General features: G+C 33.9%; 1 long non-coding RNA gene across 1 annotated transcript; it reads left to right on the forward strand.

Moving 5' to 3' along the window:
* Nucleotides 1–634: 634 nt before the first annotated feature.
* Nucleotides 635–10,128, forward strand: LOC103876262. The gene is made up of 3 exons (XR_001893274.3): nt 635–1,234; nt 7,858–8,009; nt 9,930–10,128. It is a non-coding gene; the product is annotated as an uncharacterized LOC103876262 (long non-coding RNA).
* The last annotated feature ends 7,432 nt before the right edge of the window (nt 10,129–17,560 follow it).

Below are 17,560 nucleotides of genomic sequence, written 5' to 3' on the forward strand. Positions count from 1 at the left end.
TATAGCATCTCTGATAACATGACAGCTCTTACCTAGCAATTCGACCTCTTTTATTTATGATAACATATTGAAACTTTAAGCACATACTTTAAGTCTAGACTCACTTTATATTTTTTCATTCCACCTGACATTGTTACTTTGAGAAACAGAATTGGACAATAAAATCAACAAATAATAAACATCCAAAATTAGGACCCTAAAAATAAAACACCAAGGTTAAACTTTTTTATAAAGACACAATTCTATTAAGCCCATAATTTATCTCTGAAAATTATATAACTTATTGTAGGTTGAATATGTGTAGCATATCTAAGTTTTAAGAAAATTAGTATTCTTAGGCCGGGCGCGGTGGCTCACGCCTGTAATCCCAGCACTTTGGGAGGCCGAGGTGGGCGGATCACGAGGTCAGGAGATCAAGACCATCCTGTCCAACACGGCGAAACCCCGTCTCTACTAAAAAGTGCAAAAAATTAGCCGGGCGTGGTGAGGGGCGTCTTTAGTCCCAGATACTCGGGAGGCTGAGGCAGGAGAATGACCTGAACCCGGGAGACGGAGGTTGCAGTGAGCCGAGATCGCGCCACTGCACTCCAGCCTGAGTGACAGAGCCAGACTCTGTCTCAAAAAAAAAAAAAAAAAAAAAAAAAAAATTGTATTCTTAATCTGAGATTTGAAGCATTTGTACTCTGTGGAGAGACTTGCACAAATAAAATATATTGAATTACTATGTTACAATATGTTAAATATTGTATTATATTGTTAAATAATATGTTACTATGTTACAATATGTTAAAATTAAAATCTAAAGAAAGTTTGTTTATTTAAGGCAACATAAGTCAATTCCTTTGTTTGATATTTTGAATTTGTATAATTGACCTCTCAACAATTTATGTGTAACACAACAAAATTTGCATTATAAAAAGCACATTGTTACTCATTTTAATAACTAGCACTGGTCAAAACTGCTATATAATCATTTGTATCTTATAAAATGAAGAACTTTAGATGACCTACATCCACATTTCAAAAGTTAAATAAACTCTGACTTCCAACCGACTTAGAAAATAACTGAAATATTATATTATTTCTTATGTAGTGTACTCCCGATATCAAGCATTACATTTTAAATAAATGTTTTTTCTGCTCTTTAGTACAGATGCTGGTTTAACAACTCATGCATCAGATATTTGGAAGTAAATTATAAATCTTATTATTATGGACACATTAAATAAATATGGTAGGTTATTTTTAAATAAGTACAGAATATGTAAAATTCCATATATCTCAATGCAGTGTGACTGCTTTTTATATTGAAAATCTTATGTTAGCTTAATACCGAAGTGTGGTTTCAAGTTAAAGCATTCTACAAGTGCTTCTGCGTTTTTTGATTTTCCTTTTAGCACTCACTGGGGGAAGAGAGAGAGAGAGAACATTCAGAGTGCCAGTAAAAAATAAAATCAATGTTTGCTGCTGTTGTTGTTGTGTTGGGCTATAAACAGTCTACTTTGGTTGGTTATAATGCTACCAAAATCCACAGTACTTAATTTATCTAACCTTCTGATAGTGAATGAACAAAGGTAAAAATAACAGGCTAGTTATCAACTAGTACTATGGTGATGACATTGTGAATTATTTAAAAAGGGCATATTCAATGTGACCATAGAGCCATCAATCATAATAGACATTGATGAGAAAAAGAGGTTTCAGTCACTTCCTATCTGCAAGGAGAACAATTCTATCTCACAGGTAGCTATGAAGTGCTGGGTGACCTGATGTCACTTGCATTGTTGCTCTACCCTTTGAACGGAGAGAGTAGATTCTCTCAATATTAGAATCGAATGAGTAAATAAATTCGCAGTTCACTGCCACTCTCCTTCCGAGTGCACACTTCAATTTGTCTAACAATAGAGAGGACAGAAAAGCAGAAATCTCTTAAAGCGTGGATGAATTTTTTATGGTATGTTCAAATCCAGCTGCAAAGGATGGGGTTTTAAATGGTAGCAGACACTTTTAGAGGGAGCCCCAAGAGACGAAATCTTTTGGAAGTGTTTTGTGTTGAATTCATTCCTTTCCACGTACATCCGTAGCTTTTCTTCTTCTGAAGCCCTGCTTTTACTAAATTGTTCCACCGTCAAGTTCACATTGATCTTCAAGATGACAAATAAAAACACTTTCTTTATCTTTAATATACACACACACTACAGTAAAATTTCCATTTCAAATGCATAAGAACAGTTTTTAAAGTGCAAGCACGCAATACTGTTTTATTTGTCTGCTTCATTCAGTAGGAAAATTAGAATTGCAGGAGGAGAAAGAGGTGGCTAGTTAAAAAATTTTAAGAAAACACCATACTAACAAATTTAACCTCTTTCTTCTGTTCAAATATTCAGAATAATTTCATTTACCACAATCCCTCATCTCAGAGTTTTCTATTTGAAAGTTATCATGACTTGCATTAATTTATATTACCTAAATTTTTGAGTATCACATTTCCCTCATCACAGAATCCTACAAAATCCTCTGGCATTTACAAACTACAAAGCTACAAAAGTGTGCATATTTTTCTTATATGCTAAAATCTACTGCTTCACTCCAGCACATTAACATTTATGACATAAACTCAAGAATGGTATGGATGTTTTTTTACAAAGATTTTTTTTTAATTAGAAAATGTAGATAAATAGGCTTTCCTTTTCTACCTCTATTCCTCCTTCCCTTCTGCCACCCACGTTACTAAACCATTCTATTAGAGCAGAAATATGAAATATGTTTGCGTTGCATTCTGCATGTATGGCATAGTCACTTGAAGAATGTACACTATTCATTTTTATTCACATTTCCTCTCTAATATATTCTGGAAGTATATTCATCTCAATGTAACCTCTGAAACTACTTAAAAAATGTGTACCACCACTTAATTGTTAATAACAGGTAAATCAAAGGTAAAAAGATAACTAATTAATTTTCTAGCTCAGTTTTATTTTACTGTTACTGTTTTGAGAAAATATAACAAAACCCCATTAGTGTTAAGGTAAGCCCATGAAACAACATAATATAATGCAAAAAAGACATTTAATAGTGTAGAGGAATGTTAAATTACTAATTAACTCCAAGTTACTGTATAAGAAAGCATAGTAATTTACAGGATTATTGCAATATGCAGCTTGGATTGCCACTAGGGTCAGCTAGGGAGCATTTCTTTCTATACCCCCCCGCCCCTTAGTGTGGTGGTTACTGTAAAAATCTTCTCACATTAAAATGCACTGTCCTACCCACAGTTCATTGCTGCTAATTAGCAGCAGTTGAGATTTTGCTAGCAGTCATTTTTTTCTGTGTTAAGCTGCCAAATGTTACCAAATGCTCAAGATTCTCCATGCACAAAGTGTCCAGCTGCCCAGCTTGCACCACTATGTGTGTCTTTCAGCTGTTTCCTGTCAACTTTAACACCTGTGCAAAGAAAACACTAATCAAATTATCTGTACTGGCTTTTGTTATCAGAGGGAAGGTTATCAAAAGTGTTCTGGATACTTTGGCACATGCTCATCATCTATTGCTAGAAAATCTCACTAGACACACACATACACACTCACACACACACACACACACACACATCGCTTTTCATCTAAGCATCCAATTGAGACCATAACTCTCTAAAACTTAAATCACTCCAATATCTGCCTTGTCAAAGTCAAGTGTTTGCACAGTCTATTTAAACTTTTATTTAAGCAATAAGGCTTGGGAAAGTCATCTTTTAGTTTTACCTAAATATATAAGAAGAATGCCATAACTTTGATTAATAATTGATTAAATAAACCATTCCTACATCAAAGACAGGAAGAAGAGCTGTTCGCTGAAAGGCTAGACTATCAAATAGGACTTTGTTGTCTTCAACATTGCTTTAGAACTAAAGCATTACAGAGTAAGAAGAACATTAATTTTTGAGGTCTTAAATAATCACATAAAATAAAATTGACTCCTTTTTTCCTTAATTAAACACTAGTAGTGTTAAAACACTATAAATCTAGAAATAATCACACAGCCTAATAATTTCCTGTGTATTCCATTGGCTTTATGACTAATTTATATTTAACCTTCTTGGGAACCTACGATCGGAATGTACTTTTTTAAAAAATTGAAAGCAACTGTCATTGGTGTCTAATACCTGGACAATAGGGAATAGGGTCTTAAAACATGTTTTAAAGCTAAAAGATGATATATAATGTATTACACTGATTGTAAGGTTTAGTAACACACAGCCACTGCTTTCTTACAATTACAGGGCAATTGATAAATACGTAACTCTTTTGTTCTGATTTTCTATTTATCATGATGTATTAAAGTGATTGTGTTAAGTAAATAAATGTATGCATAAATGCATGCTAATATTTACATCAATAATAGCATTACAGTAAATTTAATCAGACAACCAGACTTGAAAGGGGACAGATTTCGGCCTGTATCTGTTTCATATATATTTTTTTTTAGATCTTGGTTGAAATTTTATAGTGTAACTGAATTTGCTTTTACTTTGTTTGTACTTAAAAAAGGGAAAAGGATTGTAAAATATACCTGTGATATGAGTATAACATTCACCATGCTGACAGGAATGAATCCACTCTGACTATGATCAAAACTGTAGCAAAACTATAGCCCTAGGGTAACAGAGAATGAGTGTCAACTACATTTTGCTGTTAAGTTTCACAAAAATCCCCTCTAGGATTTTCAATCACAATATTTGGAATCTATATTCATGTTACAGTTATAAAATAATAAGGAAGACTCACAAAAAGTATAAGAGCTCCAATTTCAGAGACATAATTTTGTGATTTAAGAAAAAATATTCTTTTAATTGTTACTTTTTATAAAAAAGGACAACTTTTGTTTAATATTCATGGCTAGCTTACTAGAGATTTATATAAAATTTCTGCTCGTATAGCATTACTCTCTTTTTAAGATACTATTTATTCAGCCAAAATTATTAAACGAGTACAAATATAAGATAGCATCACTATGATTCCTGATCAAATACTTTTGCTTTCTCCTCTTTCTTTCATCCTGTGTGTATCTGCACTTGAAGACAGGTAGCTGGTAGAGGAACTTAAAAGGTTGCTTTTTAATTCATAGCAAAACAAATGATTTTATAGATACTGTTAAAGAAATGTACAAAAAAAATGATTTAAAGCCAATCATTGGTTCTACTTGTCCAAGTACCCGATTTTTCATAAGCAAATAAATGCCTTCCGAGTATGAAGCAGGACTTTGTACAAGTTGATTAACCTCACTGAATCTCAGTAACTCAGTCTGTGAATTGGGATTAATAATACCTAGCTTTTAGTTCTGTGTAGATGAATAGTCTGTGTGAACCAGAACGGGAAGGTCTTGTACTTTCCTGGTGGGTTGCATATCTTCCTGATGCAGAAGTGGCCAGACTCCATGAGCCACTGCTAGTCATGCTTGCCCTGATTTCTTCTTTATCAAATTTTACACAGGAAGGAGTTGAATATAATAAACTCAAGCTGCAGTATAGCTTGAGTGTAGCTAAAGATAAGACCTCTTCTCCTCCAAAAATGCATTTTTCTGTGAAGTAAGACTAATTGATCCATTGGATGGTTGAAAAATTATCCTCCAGGTTGGTTGGATTGAGAGAAAGGTTAGCTGTTTTAAATTGATGTTCCAACAGTACCACTGAAATTTCATGGAAGAATCTTACTAATAATGTCATCCCTTCCTATATCTATGTCTTGTAAATCTGACTTCCTAATAATATCATCACTTCCTACATACATGTCTTGTAAATTTAAACACTCATGTGTTAGTCAGAAATAATTTTCTCTAAGGCGCTATTAAAATGTGACATACTATTATTTTGTGGGCTTTGAAGAGGAATCAAAAATAATTAAAAAAATAATTAAAAATGGCTGCTAAAAAAGTAAATATGTATGGCATAACGAGCCCAGAGGCAGCTGATAATCTCTAGTTGGATTACTAGCAATAAAATGTGAGTATGTGGTCCTTAGGGAGAAAATGCCACTAAATAAACTTTGATTTGTTTCCTCAAATCATGAACTTCATGTAATCTTAGATAATATGAGCTTTGGTACAATTTTGGACAGGACAATCACCAAGTAGTTACTAAAGACTTATAAAGTAGAAATAACCTTGATTTCGCTTGAAAAATAAATAGCTATGCTAGGCAGCATTAAAAGGTGATGTATAATGAATGATGGCAATGGTGATTATGGCCACCATTTGTGAAGCCCTTACCAGGTGCTAATCGTTTATCATTCAACAAATAGTATGGATTTCCTACTCTGTTTCAGACATCACTCAGGGTGTTGAAGGAAATAGCAGTTAACAAAACAGGCAACATTTTTGACTTCTTAAGCTTATATTCCATTGAAGGGAGAGAGGCAATAAATAATAATAAACAACTGAGATAAACAATTACACTAAAGTAAATATTTTAATCCCAATTTCATGGATAAGGAAACAGACAGAAAGGTTAAGTCATTTGCCTGTATTCCAAAGCTGGCATATGGCAGACCCAGAATCCAACCTATATGATTCTTTCTAGTACATTTTGCTATGTGTCAGTAAATACCCACCACAGGAAAAGAGACAGATGTGGATTTTGTTGTTTTGTGCTGGAACTAAACCATGGTTTCTTAAACAAAGACATCTCTGGCTCCATTTCTAAAGGAGGCATAGTATTTATATAGAATTTACACTGGACACATTCAAAAGTAAAGTGCTGATATACACTGAATTGTGTTTGGAAAGCAGGAGAATATTTATTTGGCATGTTAGAAAGTAGAAGTATATAAGAAGGAGGTAAGGTCCTTGTTGGAAGAACACAGAGTGACAGATGAAAGGATCTTGACTATCCTGCTTACAATCCATAGGCATATTTAAAATTTTTAAGGTAAGTAAGCCTGATAGTTGCATTATAGAGAGATTAATCGGGTCACTGTGAATGCACAAAAAGTTGAAGAAGTAGGAGATTAGATGTCAGAATATCTAGTTAAAGGCCAATACAATAGTGTAAAATCAGGTTAAGTTGATTGCAGTAAAACAAATCAATTCGGAAAAAAATTACAAATAACCTAACTAGAAAAAATGATTAATGGAGAGGATTTAGATTTAGAGGAACAATTGAGGAAAAGTGAAAAATGACATGAGCCCAGAACTGGAGAAGAGTGGAGTTATTCATGGACATTAGAAGGTAAGGAATGGGGCCAATTTCTAGAAGATGTTAGGTTTTAGACATGATGAATCTGAAATGCTCATGCTGAGTCTGAAATGCTCGAGCTGTAAATCGCTGGCCTCTTTACTTTAGTCCATGACATCCGTTGCACCTTGCCTTTTCTAGTCACCTCAAAGTTCTTTCCAGTAAAGGAAGGCTATTTTGTGGTTCCAACTCCCTGAAAAACCAAGTAAAGTCTTCTGATTCTTGACATGTTTTGTCTTCATCTGGAAAGTCAGATTTAATCAAACCTACTTAACTGAAGTCATTTTTTATTAGTGTATCAAAATCCCAACAGAGTTCTCAATAGTCATAATTTTTTATTTATGATCTTATTGCAAAAAAAAATCTAAAACAAAAAAGATAATAAAAATACATGTCTAAATATCAATACCAAAACACATGAAATATGTTTGGAGAAATGATCCTGACTTGATCCTGACTATAAAATACAGTTTCTTTTCAAATTCTGCTAACATGGAAATCTATTTACTTAGTTTTATCCAGTGTGCATAGAATATCATGCTTTGCTTTTGAAAAGAAAGGTTCATTTTGGATGAAATAGAGTAGGAAAAGTGAGAGCTGAGAATAACCAGCTTTTATCTTCTTCATTCCAGGCCACTGAAGGAAGTCAGTGCCTGGGATTCTGAGATGCAGCCACACCATAAAGTTTCATTACTCAGTTGTAGTAGAGAAAGCCTCAAAGGAACCACTTCTAATGGAAACTGCCTCATTTCCTGGTCAAGTTTCACAGTGGAGGTGCTCTGAAGTAGGTGCTCTAAAGTGCTCTGAAGTGAAAAGTTCACTTCATGAGAAGTTACAAACTAATTGTAAAGTATCTCAAAAAATGATCAAGATATCCCTTTTCTCTTATGGTATATGACTAATAACTTGATATATTTTTTAAGGATCTGCAGCATAAAAATTATTTTAAAATACCATTTAGTACTACCCTACTTTTTAAAGTAAATGCTACTGAATATAATATAAACTTTCTAATAGTTTATAATGTCAATTCATCTTTTATTTTTTCTGAATTGTTATTTAGTTCTTCATTTAATTTTTTCAGGGTCAATTTATTTTTCATTTCCTTTCTGGACATATTATTTTCAGTTTTAATTTTCTACTGTCATGACTTCAAAAGGTTACTGAATTGCTTCATGTCTAATCTGTTTAGATATGGTCAAACTCTCACCACTGCTCTAAGTTAGGCCTAAGTTAGGTTTAAATGGAAAGGTGGATAGTATAAAGGGAGAGGAGGAGGGAGAGGGAGAGAGAGAGGGAGAGGAAGAGGGAAGAGTGGGGAGGGGGGGCAGAGAGACAGAGAGAGAGAAAGCCCAAAGGTAGGAAAAGTCAGGCAGGAGTTAATGTTGCAGCCTTGAAGCAGAATTTCTTTTCTGAGAAATCCTGAATTTTGCTCTCAAGGCCTTCAACCTGTTTGGATAAGCCTTACCCACATTAAAGAGGGCAATTTCTTTTATTTAAAGTCAACTGATTATAGATGTTAACCACATCTACAAAATAAAATCACAGTAACTGCAAGATTAGTATTTGATTAAATAACTGAGTAGTATAGGCTAGTCATCCCGATGCATAAAACTATTGTAGATAGATTTAACAAACTGTTTTTATGATAGTTTCATGGTTTTCAAAGAGTAATTCATTTTAAAGATATTCATTGAGTGACTTTTATGTGCCAGGCACCAGTATGAATATAAACTTATGGATATGAAGCAGCCTAAGATAAAATCCTTGCCTTCCAGGAACTTACAATATCCTCAGAAGATAGACGTACAAACAAGTTAATATGATACAACTTGACGAATGTTAGTTTTAAGCATAAGCAGAGGAAGATGGGAGCATAGAGAAGAAGAAATTTCTCCTGCGCAGTTAGTTCAAGAATTCTTCCTGGAGAAAGTGACCTCTGAATTAAATGTTTAAGGAGTCTCTAATTTACTAAGCAATACTTATAAAAATCTGTTATACCAGTTGCAGTTCTAGGGGCTGGGATTCTACAGAAAAGATCTCAACTTTCATAAAGATACCTTCTTGGGAGGGAAGTGAGATGCTAACACAAGCAAACAAGTAATTAAAATCTTCATTAGTGATTAGAGCTACTTAAAATATATCAAGGTTATATGATTCAGCCTCCATTTTGCTGTTGTAACATTAAAGCTGAGACATGAAAGACAACAAGGAAATAATGAGTAGGTGAAAGGAAATGCATTTCCAAGCTTCGGAAACAGCAAGAGTAAAAGCAAATCAACAGTCGCAGCTAAAGCAGCATTAAAAGATTTTATTTTTTTAAAATTTGGTTTTGAAAAATGCTTTATCCACTCTGTCATATTTTATTTACATTAAATTTAAATATTAAATATCTTAGTGTAATTTAAATTTACCTCCTTGGTCTTAAATAGTAACTATGCTTTATTTCTTGTCTCTCATCTTCTTTATACTCTTCTTAAGTTATCGCATGTATATGTGAATTTTCTATAACTGACTTACAAATTTTTAAGTAACAGGGAGTGTGTTTACCTGGTGCAGTTTAAGAACCCATTAAACACAAAGTACTGAATAACTGAAGAATGGATGTGGTAGGCTGGTAACAGCTCCCAAAGTTACATCCAAAGATACTTTCCATCTCCCCCAAACCTATGTATGTTACCCGATATGCTAATTTTTTTTTCAGATGTGACTAAGTTAAGGATTTTGAGATGAAGAGACTATCCTAAATTAGTGGATACTCAGATACTCAGATGTCATCACAAGAAGCTTTAGAAGAGAGAAGCATGAAAACCAGAAGAGGAGGAGGAGGCAACGGGACCATAAAGACAAGAGATTAGAGTGATGTGGCCACAAGTCAAGAAGCACCAGCCTCCAGCAAAAAACTGGAAGTCAGGAGCAGAATCTCTCCTAGAGCCTGTGGAGGGAATGTAACCCTGCCAATAACTTGATTTCGGCCTAGAGAAACTGACTTCAGACTTCTGGCCTCCAGGATGGCAAGAGAATTAAATTGCTGTTGTTTTTAGTCAAGTATGTGGTAATTTTATTATGACAGCCACAGAAAACTAGTACAGTGGATTTTTAGCATATTAAAGAGCAGTAGAATTGTGATTTTATCAATACCTACTGGATGGCAGGTTTCCTCTGCAGCAGAAGAGAATAAAATGTTGACTAGGTAAGGCTGACCACCAAAACTTCTGCCATGGACTCAGCAGTGTGAACAGATCCTGGGAATCTATGTACACATAAAAGGCCATGAACATTTTGCATTTTCTGATTTGAACTGAATAGGCATTCTACTCTGTAAATGTTTCCAAAAAACTAAATATATCTTTATGTTAACCCTTTGCTAGAGATGTTTAAACAAACAGAAAAATACCAGATCTTATTCACCATTTTTGATGTCAGAAAGTGTGTTATGCAAATTGGCTTCAAAAATTAAAACCTGTAACACAATTTGAGTCTTGAAATGTATGCTATGTATGATCTTAAAAACATGTAGGTAGGTTTATTAGTTCTTGGAGGTTCATAGTATTTCATATGTATTTCAGACTATATGTAGGGAATTTCTGACAAATCTTGGTATCGCTAAATCCATCATCATGTTTTGAAATGTCACCAAACTGAGCCCACATATTGTGAAGAGTGAATATAGTGTATGGCCTCAAGATTTTGTCTTATAATTTAAGTTTCAATGTCCACACCTCATCTAAATTAGGGTACCATTTGGACTAACATGTTTAACTAAAAAATTTATCACTGAGTAATTACATTAAACACAAATTTATCTTAAAGATGTACAAATTGTTTTCATTGAGGAGGGTAGTTACTTTGGTAGCATGTTAACAAACCCCTAGGAAGGTAGTTACTTTGGTAGCATGTTAACAAAGCCCTAGGAATTATAAGACTGTATTTTCATGGAGGCATACATGTGTAGTAATTGTAAAATGGTTCTGTTTTCATATTTGGATCTTTTTATATGAGTGTCTGCGTTAAGAATTACCCATAATAAAATCTTAATTTGACAAAATTAATATATAGAAATAAACTTTATAAATCATAGACTTTCAAGATGATCAAAGAACCTTTCTGATCATCTAGTCTCACACCTTTTTTATAGAAGACTAGACTAAAACTCACAAATGTAAATGATCTCACTAAAGGCATATGGCAAGCTATCGGACAAACCAGGAATAAAACACAAGTCTTCCGACTCCTAGTCCAGGACTCATTGCAAACACCATGACTCATCATTTTCATTGTAAAAGACTCTGGCACAAGCTGTTAACTCATTAAATGGCTAAAGGAGGAAAGGTAAAATAGTAAAACAGAGTGAAGGTGATACCACCCTATTGAAGATCATTCTAAATTAAAGATAGATGTCTTTGAGATTATAAATAAAAATATACTTCGAATATATTTGACCACAACGTCAATTTTAAAATATTCAAAGTTAGTTCTTCAAAAAACTAATAATAGAACTACAATATGATCCAGCAATCCCACTATTGGGTATATATCCAAAGGATCGGAAATCAGTATGTCTAAGAGACATCTGTACTTCCACGTTCATTGAAGCATTACTCACAGGAGTCAGGACCTGGAATCAACCTAAATGTTTATCAGTGGATGAATGGATAAAGTAAATGTAGTATATATACACAATGGAATACTATTCAGTCTTGAAAATGAAGGAAACTCTGTCATTTAAGACAACATAATTCAACCTAGAGATCATTATCTCTAGGTTGTGAAATAAGAAAGACAAATACTGTATGATCTCACTTAAATGTGGAAGCTAAAAAAGTTTAACTCACACAAACAGAGAGTAAAATAGTGGTTACCAGAGTCCTGGGAATTAGTAGCAGGGGTGAAAGGATTGAGAAGATGGTGATCAAAGCACACAAAACTTCAGCTGGACTGAAGGAATAAGTTTAAGAGTTCTATTGTACATCATAGTGACTACAGTTAACCACAATATATTGTATACTTGAAAATTGCTAAAAAATTGATTTTAAGTGTCTTTACCACAAACAGATAATTATGTGAGGTAATGGACATGACAAATAGCCTGATTTAGCCATTCCACAACGTATACGTACAGCAAAACATCATATGGTATACCATATGTATATATAATTTTTACTTGTTTATTAAATAAATAAAAATTTGAAAAAATATATGTTTTATCTTTCAAAGAAGATTCAGAATTTAAAATATTAAATTTAAACTACAGAAATGTTAGTCTAAGTTTGGATTTTCTAATACAAAATATTACTCCTTATCACTAAATATTAGGTAAAAATATATATATATATATATATATATATATATATATATTTTTTTTTTTTTTTTTTTTTTTTTTTTTTGAGGCGGAGTCTCGCTCTGTCGCCCAGGCTGGAGTGCAGTGGCCGGATCTCAGCTCACTGCAAGCTCCGCCTCCCAGGGTTACGCCATTCTCCTGCCTCAGCCTCCCGAGTGGCTGGGACTACAGGCGCCCGCCACCTCCCCCGGCTAGATTTTTGTATTTTTTAGTAGAGACGGGGTTTCACCGTGTTAGCCAGGATGGTCTTGATCTCCTGACCTCGTGATCCGCCCGTCTCGGCCTCCCAAAGTGCTGGGATTACAGGCTTGAGCCACCGCGCCCGGCCGGTAAAAATATTATTTTAATTTTCTTTTATATCTAGATGATCAGCAAGGTTATTTGATCATCTTAAAAGTCTATGATTTATAAAGTTTCTTTATATTAATTTGTTAATTTCTACATATTAATTTGTGTTATTAATTTTGTTAAATTAAGATTTTATTTTATTATGGGTAATTCTTAATGCAGACACTCATATAAAGGATCCAAATATGAAAACAGAACCATTATACAAAAGATTTTAGTATTCTTTAAAATATTCTCATTTATCTTAATTGTTCATTAAAGATCTATAATCCATTATGTCTATGTATACTGAAAGGAAAAGACCTAGTTTTGGGTCTTTATTTTGGAAAAACTATGACTCTTTAACTCTGTTTTCTCATCTATAAAGTGAACTTTTGAGAACATTCAACTAATTTGCAATTATGGTGAGAATATGTGAAAGTGCTCAGCCTCTGTCAAATGCTTCATGTGGGGTGTGTGTGTGTGTGTGTGTACATGCGTGGGCATTTGCATGTATTTGTGTGCCTGTGTTTGTGATAATAATTTCTATTTACTTGACTGTCATGATCTAGTAGTACAAAGACAAAAGGTATGTCTATTTAAAAAGCTAGAGTGCAAGAAAGAAAGACAAAAAATACTTCCTTCAACGAAAAGTAGATTTAAAGGGAGGGATGAGTTTTATTCAAAACTATGACTACTGCTTCTCATTGTCAGGGAAAGTAATATCACTAGGAGTTACATGGAATAAATGCTTAAATAATGATCGGGATAGATAGCTACTTACTCTGACTAATAAGAAATGAGTGACCTTTAAAATGACTCAGATTCCCAAAAATCTCTGACTCTACTCTATAATCTGTGTTTTGTTCTACATAAAATTAAACAATAAATCTAGTTAGAAGCAAAATTAGAAATCTGAAAGAGATGAGGACTGGGAACCAGGGGACCAAAGTTCTACTCTTCGGTTTGTGACCTTGAACAAATCACTAAATCCTCCCGGGCTTCAGCCCCATTACTTTCAACATGAAGGGGGTCTAAGGTCCCTCCAGCTTTAACACTTGGTGACACCATGATTCCAGTTCATAGCTTCTTGCTCACAATATTTGACACTTTGTTGACATACTGTCAGAAACTTCACACATTTTCCAAAACCTATCACAGAGTATTATTAGGTCATTAATGCAGAGTTTTAAGAGGAAACTATAAAATATCTTTCACTGGGTATTTGTTATAGCAACTATGTTTATACTACTGGATTCCTCCGTGATGATAGATAGATAGATAGATAGATAGATAGATAGATAGATAGATAAAGATATACTTCTAAAAGAAATCAACTATGTTAGGCTAATACACTGTAAGTAATAAAGTTGTAATACAAGTGTGTGTGACCAAAATATCTTCATGTAAAGCTTCTGCTTATTCCTACTCAGCTAATGATATAGAGATAAAATGTATCTGAGCCCATTTGTGCTTATGAATGTAAAGTAAAAATTATTTATTTGTGTGTGTATATATACACATCAGTGTATGTATATGTATATGTGTAAATAGAAAAATTCTGTAAAAATTGCTAAAAGATGTATACATTATAATGTTTTATTGTATATACTTCTGTGCCATTTTACTTTTCTACAATGAGCATGTAACTACTTAATTTTAAACTAAAAAATAAAACAGAAAATGTAAACATTTCTAGCCTTATGCAAAATTGTGTAAATTTCTTTTGTAGATTTCTGTGATTTATTTTTTTCTTTAATAAATGGCATATACATGTAGTATATATCTCCATCTTTCACTAGCTGTGTCTGTATGTATATGTAAATTATATCCAGTGTGTGTTGAGCACTGACTGTCCCAGGCATTGGTCTAAGCACTTTAATTATGATATACAACTCAGTACCCATGACACCCTTGAGTAGATTATTTTTACTACCACATACTGATTGAGCTGTGCTACTCAATGCTTATTTTCTTTTTTTAAAATTCATTTATTACACTTTAAGTTCTGGGATGCATGTGCAGAAAGTGCAGGTTTGTTACACAGGTATACATGTGCCATGGCGGTTTGCTGCACCCATCAAGCCGTCATCCGGGTTTTAAGCCCCACATGCATTAGGTATTTGTCCTAATGCTGTCCCTCTCCTTGCACCCCACCCCCTCAACACCTATTTTCTAGTGTTTTTACTTCTCTTTTGTAAACAGGAGAACAAGCTATACCTACGTTGGAAATTATTACAGTCAGAAGTTTGCCCACCTCAGATGGGTCTGGAGACTTCCTTCCCTAGAGCATTTAGCAATCCCTTTCATTCTTCTCCTGGGCATCATTAACATACTCCTTTTCCCTGACTAGCCTTAATCCATACCCTATCCATTCTTCCCATCAGACAGGCACTTTTTCATTCTAACATACTTGACTATATTTCAGATTGTGTGTCTTTGCCTGCGTGTATGCTATTATCAATCATTATGCTTTCCCAATTCATGCTGAAGAGTGGTTTTGCCATTCCTTACACAAGATTTAGTTTTAGTTTAAAAATCAAACACATCATAGGAATCATCATAAAAATAGATTTATACACATGTAAAAGAGAGTCAGAATACTGATTAATTGTTTATGCTTTTCATATAAGTAATAAAGCCAGCAATTAAGAATTTCATTGATAGATTATGGTAGAATCCTTGTGCAGGCTGCTTAGCCCATATCCTGGCTCTGAGCAGAACTGAACTTAAGCCTTCGGAAGACAACAGTCTGCCATTTTGCCTTATTCTCACAGATAAATTACTTTATAGCACTTTAGTGAAGAAAGGAAGATGTATTATTTAACAGCTCTCCAAATCATAGCAAACAGGCTTAAATTTATTAATTGATTTTATCCATTTTGCTTTGAAAAAGTAAATAAGTAAAGTAGAATCAAACGAGCCATATAGTTCCAGCCTGTTGAATATTTTAAACCAAACTGGAAATTAATGAGGTGATTAAGGAAAAAAAAAAAAAACTGTAAAAGGAGATAAAAACAAGAGGCCTTAAGTACTTAATCTGGAAGAACATAATTGTAAATACTTTTTGCTCTATTGAATGAAAATAAGAATATTTTGTTCCAATCTACACTTCTCCCCTGAGCACTGCCACCTAGTAAGGGCTTTTTGAGTGACACTTTTGGTCCTCGAGTGGACCTTTCTGTGACACCTTTCTCAGCAGGCCTCCGTCCACCAGTAGGCCTGCAGGACTTGCTCCTGCTGAGGAAGGCTCACACAGCGTTTCGCTCTCTTATCCTACTGTGGCCATGTGGCGCTGGTGTGAAGGAAAATAAGCTAGAATAGCAAAGATACATCTCGCATGAAGTACTAGGCCACAGTTGAAGTGGCAGAGACATCATTGTCAATCAATAAAATTTCTCCTGTCTTTGTAGCAAGTCTAACTCGGTTAATTCAGACAATCATCCCCGCAGCTGTACAAGACAATTAGGTCTAGAGATTCAAATCTATGCAATTGGTAAATAATCCCAAGAATAGGCAGAAGGCTATAAAGCAGTGTTACCTGTCCCTTCACATTCAAAAGCATTTTGACATTCAAAAGCTCTCACACGGGCACATGATAATTAAAGTTAAAAGATTATGGCAGCTGCATTTTAAAAAGTAATAGTGTTACAATTAACATTAATTGTTAATTTTGCCTTTAAAATGAAGTAAAAAATAAATGCAAACTTTTGCCAAAAGGTAGTACCAAAAGTGTGTTTTATTGAAAATTATTCTAACCTTCCCCCATGCTGCAACTCTCTCCACAAAATAAAACATTTGCCAGTTAATGTGGACCTGATGTAACTGTTCTAGTCAGAAGGTCAAACATAACTGAATCTGCTGCCAGAGCCAAGTTCAGATGAAATGTATGAAAAACACAGAAAGTAAAACCTTGCAGTGAGCTATAAATACTCATAAATACACTAAAATTTATAGTTCATTATGCTCCTGTTTTGTCCTTCCTGCCAAACTCAAAAAGCTCACGGACCTTCGTTTTAAAAGAAATTTACTGTACATTAGGAAGCAAGCCACATGGTGGTCCAAAACACTGCCAGTTCTCAGCAGGTCAAATACGTGCTGATTGAGGATTTGAACTAGGTGCATCCTATGCAGTGCTACATACGAACATTGAATTTTGAGCACAGGGCACATGTATGTGTGTACTTTTAAATTATTCTCTAAAGTCACTATTGTTTGAAACTATCTCATCATTCAAATAAATGACAGAGAAATTGCCAGGAAGTTTTTCCAGTTTTCTGATATCATCAGCTATGTAAAAATATCCATTAAAAAGGAACTAGCATATCTATGGCAATGAAGCATAGAGGTTTTATGTGGCTCTGGAACCATCAGGTAAAATCAATTTTTAAAAAAATACAAACCTAAATCATGTTTACTTTTAGCATATTTAAAAATTCAGATATGAACTGTTATTTTCTTTCAATACAGACCTGTTTATGAATCTATTTTTATTCAATTTTATTTAATGAGTACATTCTCTATCAAAAAATATCTCAATATGAAACTGAAAATGTTTCAATTACCTAGTATATTTGAAGAAATATAATAGCCATATCATATAGGGCTTTGCTACTCAGTTGTGTGGCCTGGGCACCGGCACTATTGGCCTAGCTTGGGAGCTTCTA

Source organism: Papio anubis, chromosome 10 (assembly GCF_008728515.1).
Source record: "Papio anubis isolate 15944 chromosome 10, Panubis1.0, whole genome shotgun sequence".
Classification (NCBI taxonomy): domain Eukaryota; kingdom Metazoa; phylum Chordata; class Mammalia; order Primates; family Cercopithecidae; genus Papio; species Papio anubis.